This window comes from Lithobates pipiens, unplaced genomic scaffold (genome assembly GCF_037356315.1).
Source record: "Lithobates pipiens isolate NorthernLeopardFrog02 unplaced genomic scaffold, aLitPip1_a1.2 Scaffold_23, whole genome shotgun sequence".
Taxonomy (NCBI): domain Eukaryota; kingdom Metazoa; phylum Chordata; class Amphibia; order Anura; family Ranidae; genus Lithobates; species Lithobates pipiens.
Window position 1 is genome coordinate 298,752,426 of NW_027507785.1, and position 6,182 is coordinate 298,758,607.

Genomic DNA, 6,182 nt, shown 5'->3' on the forward strand with positions numbered 1-6,182 from the left:
TCCTCTCCTGTAATGTAAACACAGGAGAGGAAGTGATGTATTCTCTCCTCCGTGTCGGTATTTTTCGTTCCGACACGGAGGAGAGCGGATCAGTGAGTTGCACCAACACTCTACACACACAGTAGAACATGCCAGGCACACTCACACCCCCCCTTTACCCCCCGATCACCCCCCCAATTACCCCTGCCCCCCAGTCACAGTGACACCAATGTCATTTTTTTTTTTTTTTTTTTGCATTGGTGTCATTTGTGACTGTAATAACTGTTAGGGCAGTTAGAGTTAGCCCCCTTTAGTTCTAATGTACCCCCCTAACCCCCCCAATAAAGGTTTAACCCCGTGATCACCCCCCGTCGCCAGTGTCACTAAGGCTGGGTTCACATTGCAGCGGTTTATGAGAACGAATGTGATTCGCACCGCACTGCAGTGCAAATCACATCCGATCTCTGTGCGATTCGAGTTCAGCCATTCGCCGCACCCGCCGCACCCGCCACACCCGCCGCACCCGCCGCAAATTCGCACGGGACCCTTTTTTTGGCCCGCAGCAGAATCGGATCGCATGGGTGTTCACACCATGCGATCCGAGTTTGCAGATCGCACTGCGATATGCGAACTGATCTGGGGGTGTCAGTAACATTTCACTGACACTCCCAGCAGTTCGCATAGGGCAGTGTGAACTGCCGCCGGGAGGCATGCGATGCGGGAATAACCCTTTCACCAGTGATCACCATATAACTGTTACAGGTGACGCTGGTTGGTTAGTTATTTTTTTATAGTTTCAGGGCACCCGCCATTTATTACCTAATAAAGGTTTAACCCCCTGATCACCCGGCGGGTGTCATTTGTGACTAATAACTGTTAGGGCAGTTAGGGTTAGCCCCCTTTAGTTCTAAGGTACCCCCCTAACCCCCCCAATAAAGGTTTAACCCCGTGATCACCCCCCGTCGCCAGTGTCACTAAGGCTGGGTTCACATTGCAGCGGTTTATGAGAACGGATGTGATTCGCACCGCACTGCAGTGCAAATCACATCCGATCTCTGTGCGATTCGAGTTCAGCCATTCGCCGCACCCGCCGCACCCGCCGCACCCGCCGCAAATTCGCACGGGACCCTTTTTTTGGCCCGCAGCAGAATCGGATCGCATGGGTGTTCACACCATGCGATCCGAGTTTGCAGATCGCACTGCGATATGCGAACTGATCTGGGGGTGTCAGTAACATTTCACTGACACTCACAGCAGTTCGCATAGGGCAGTGTGAACTGCCGCCGGGAGGCATGCGATGCGGGAACCCGCCGCGCATTCGTGGCGTTCCCGCATCGCTCCAGTGTGAACCCAGCCTAATAAGCGATCGTTTTTCTGATCGCTGTATTAGTGTCACAGGTGACGCTAGTTAGGCAGGTAGGTATTTAGGTTCGCTGCAGCTTTTTATAGTGCCAGGGACCCCCATATACTACCGCATAAAGCCCCCTAATTGCCCCCTAGTTAACCCTTTCACCAGTGATCACCATATAACTGTTACAGGTGACGCTGGTTGGTTAGTTATTTTTTTATAGTTTCAGGGCAACCGCCATTTATTACCTAGTCTCACTAGTGTACCCCTAAATTTAGGGGTGTCTACTTTCCAAAATGGGGTCATTTGGGGGGGGTTTGTGCCATCTTGGCATTTTATGGCCTTCAAAACTGTAACGCCCTTAGAAAGCCTGAAGGCGGTGCTTGGTTTTCGGGGCCCCGTACGCAGCTAGGCTCCCAAAAAGTCCCACATATGTGGTATCCCCATACTCAGGAGAAGCAGCAGAATTTATTTTGGGGTATCATTTCACATATGCCCATGGCATGCGTGAGCAATATATCATTTAGTGACAACTTTGTGAAAAAAAAAAAAAAAAAAAAAAGTTTGTAATTTTCCCGCAACTTGTGGCAAAATATAAAATATTCCATGGACTCAACATGCCTCTCAGCAAATAGCTTGGGGTGTCTACTTTCTAAAATGGGGTCATTTGTGGGGGTTTTGTGCCATCTTGGCATTTTATGGCCTTCAAAACTGTAATAGGTAGTGAGAAGTGAACTCAAAAATTTACGCCCTTAGAAAGCCTGAAGGCGGTGCTTGGTTTTCGGGGCCCCGTACGCGGCTAGGCTCCCAAAAAGTCCCACATATGTGGTATCCCCGTACTCAGGAGAAGCAGCAGAATTTATTTTGGGGTGTCATTTCACATATGCCCATGGCATGCATGAGCAATATATCATTTAGTGACAACTTTGTTAAAAAAAAAAAAAAAAAGTTTGTAATTTTCCCACAACTTGTGGCAAAATATAAAATATTCCATGAACTCAACATGCCTCTCAGCAAATAGCTTGGGGTGTCTACTTTCTAAAATGGGGTCATTTGTGGGGGTTTTGTGCCATCTTGGCATTTTATGGCCTTCAAAACTGTAATAGGTAGTGAGAAGTGAACTCAAAAATTTACGCCCTTAGAAAGCCTGAAGGCGGTGCTTGGATTTCGGGGCCCCGTACGCGGCTAGGCTCCCAAAAAGTCCCACATATGTGGTATCCCCATACTCAGGAGAAGCAGCAGAATTTATTTTGGGGTGTCATTTCACATACGCCCATAGCATGTGTGAGCAATATATCATTTAGTGACAACTTTGTGTAAAAAAAAAATAAAAATTTTTTTTTTTTGTCATTATTCAATCGCTTGAGGCAAAAAAATAAAATATTCAATGGGCTCAACATGCCTCTTATCAATTTCCTTAGGGGGTCTACTTTCCAAAATGGGGTCATTTGGGGGGGTTTTGTACTGCCCTGCCATTTTAGCACCTCAAGAAATGAGATAGGCAGTCGTAAACTAAAAGCTGCGTAAATTCCAGAAAACGTACCTTAGTTTGTAGATGTGACAACTTTTGCGCAAACCAATAAATATACAATTATTGACTTTTTTTTTACCAAAGACATGTGGCTGAATACATTTTGGCCTAAATGTATGACTAAAATTGAGTTTATTGGATTTTTCTAATAACAAAAAGTAGAAAATATCATTTTTTTTCAAAATTTGCGGTCTTTTTACGTTTATATCGCAAAAAATAAAAATCGCAGAGGCAATCAAATACCATCAAAAGAAAGCTCTATTTGTGGGAAGAAAAGGACGCAAATTTTGTTTGGGTACAACATTGCATGACCGCGCAATTACCAGTTAAAGCAGCGCAGTGCCAAAGTGTAAAAAGACCTCTGGTCATTTACCAGCAAAATGGTCCGGTCTGAAAGTGGTTAATAAAGGGTTGTTATGCAAATTAAACTCCAATTAGTGTTCTATGTGGCTTAGGTATTGATGAGTGGTGGTAGAAAAATCCCAACCCTATCATAAAGAAACTATTGGGATTTTTCAGGTACCACACAACCCGATGTAAAAGTTAGTAAACATTTATTGATACAATAAAAATGTATCAAAATTGTCATCCAAACAATAAAATGACCTACATATTGATCGAGCATGTCAAAGTACATCTCTACAACATGCAAATATAAATATTACATGGTACAGCCATCAAGGAGCAATACTACAATTGGAGATACAGTTATGGATCATACTTCTCTGTTATGGCTGTACCATGTAATGTTTGTATTCACGTGTTGTAGAGCTCAATATGTAGGGCATTCTAATGTTTGGATGATAATTTTATGTTTAATGTATCAATAAGTTTACTAACTTTTAAACAAATTGGGGTGTGGTACCTGAAAAATCCCAATAGTTTCTTCAAGGTAGGGATTTTTTTTTGCATATTTTTTATATTTAAGGCATGGATGTGATACCAGTGAATCTCATTGCAGGGGCCCTTCATTCTAGGTCCCTTCCTCTAAATCAGGGGTGCTCAACCTGTGGCTCTCCAGCTGTTGTGGAACTACAAGTCCCATGAGGCATAGCAAGACTCCGACAGCCACAAGCATGACACCCAGAGGCAGAGGCATGATGGGACTTGTAGTTTTGCAACAGCTGGAGAGCCACAGGTTGAGCACCCCTGCTCTAAATTTTCTGTCTTGTATTGATGAGTGGTGGAGTGGTGTTAAAGCAGTATCAGAGACAAATCATCTTTAATACCCTAGTCATGGGAATAATCCTACAGGCATGCCCTTACTTTTCTGACCAACTCTTTATCCAGATTTGACAGTCTAAATATGTAAAGAAATTCATTTCACTTTGCCTTTGACTGTTTCAGCCCTTTTAGTACTCATTGGTACAAGAAACAGTTACATAGTTAGTAAGGTTGAATAAAGACACCAGTTCAGTTCAACCTGCGTGAGTGTGGGTGCGTGTCTACAATTATCCCTATTTATTTAAGGTACCCATATAATGCTGTCAATTTACGCAGCGCACCAAACATACATCGCACACTCACATTGGTCCCTACGCTCAAGGAGCCCACAATCCAAGGTCCCCAACTCACATTCATATACTAGGGCAAATTTTGGACAGAAGCCAATTAACCTACCAGCAAGTCTTTAGATCGTGGGAGGAAACTGGAGTACCTGGAGGAAACCCACGCAGGCACAGGGAGAACATGCAAACTCCAGGCAGGTAGTGTCGTGGTTGGGATTCAAACCAGCGACTCTTTTTACTGCTAGGTGAGAGTTCTAACCACTACCCCACTGTTCTGTCTAAAATGCATCTGCTTACCCCTAGAGGCATTTGAAGGACCCCGAGTGGTAGGCTGGACTGACATTTACCCCGGAGTTGAGTCCAGAGCTAGTAATAGGAGATTGAGAAACACTGACTGTCAGTCACTTTACTGTGTTTTTAAAGATTTTTTTGCTCCAGGTACACAGAGAGAGAATGTTAGGGGTTGTGGATACACAAAGCAGCAATTACAGGCTCCAGATCTGCATCCATTTGTAGAGGATCTTCAAGCTGACACCAGCAACTCTGGAAATAGCACCATCAACTGACTAACAAACTACTCCATGGTTTCTCCCAGGAGAGTCACCAGATCACTGATAGGATCCAGCTCCTTCCTCCAGAAGAGTCTCCATCCTTGGCTCTCAATCCCAGGCAACTTTCATCTTTTCCAGGAAAGCTTTTGACTCAACTTCAGGCCTACGTTAGCAAGCACAAGTTTGGCACCATACAAGCTACAGGTTTAACAGGTAAGATACCTTAACAGTGCACCTCCTTAGGACAAAGCCTTGTGGGTAGATAGCTTCACAAGGTCAGCCTGAAATATGTATGCTCTCTCCCAGCATGCACTACTGGCAATAGAACTCCTAGTGGTTGGCCAATAGGAACATAAATGCTCATAACTCAGCATTACTGTGACCTGTCTCTCTAATACCAGAGATACCTGTGATACCTACTGACAGCAGGGAGAATCACCAGTGGCACTAGGCTCAGAGGACGATCAAATGAGTATAGAGTACAAATCAACGTAGGCTGCTTACCACCCAGCAAAACAAAATTGCATAGTCACCCCTTCTTAGAGCAGGGTGGCTACATCAGAAAAGCATGAGCATCATTTATCATTTAATAAAGTGGACTTTAAGTGGCTTCATATGTCAGCATGGATACATTCCTGCCATGTCAGCAACAGCATACATTTTCCAAAAAGCTGTACCTTTTAACATTGAGAAGCAATCCTTTAAAGTGGTTGTAAACCCTTACAAACCACTTTGGCCTACAGATAAGCCTAGATTAAGGCTTACCTGTAGGTCCAAGAAATATCTCCTAAACCTACATGGTTTAGGAGATATTTGCCAAAACACAGGCACCGCTGTCTACGGCGCATGCGCCGTAGACAGCGGCGAGCAGGCGCACTGAGCGCGCCGCTGTTAACAGCGATATGCCATGAGTGGCGGCTCCCGTGCGCATGCGTGGGAGTGACGTCATCGCGGCTTGGTCGAATGACAGTGGTGGAGCAGCGAGACCCACCGAGAAGATGGACGCTCCAGACTACAGGGGACAGCGGTGACTTTGCTGGCTCCTGTGTCAGATAAGTGACACATAATGGACTACTATGCAATGCATAGTAGTCCATTATGCTTTACCTTTGCAGGGAGGGTTTACTTCCAGGGTTTACTTCCTCTTTAACTCCAGTCAGTGACTTTTTCTAGGCTAAGATGATGCCCTCAGTCTGTTGCAGGAAGCAGGAAGCATTTTCTCAGTCTCCTTTTCTATACATGGTAACTTTGTAACAAGTCAAAAG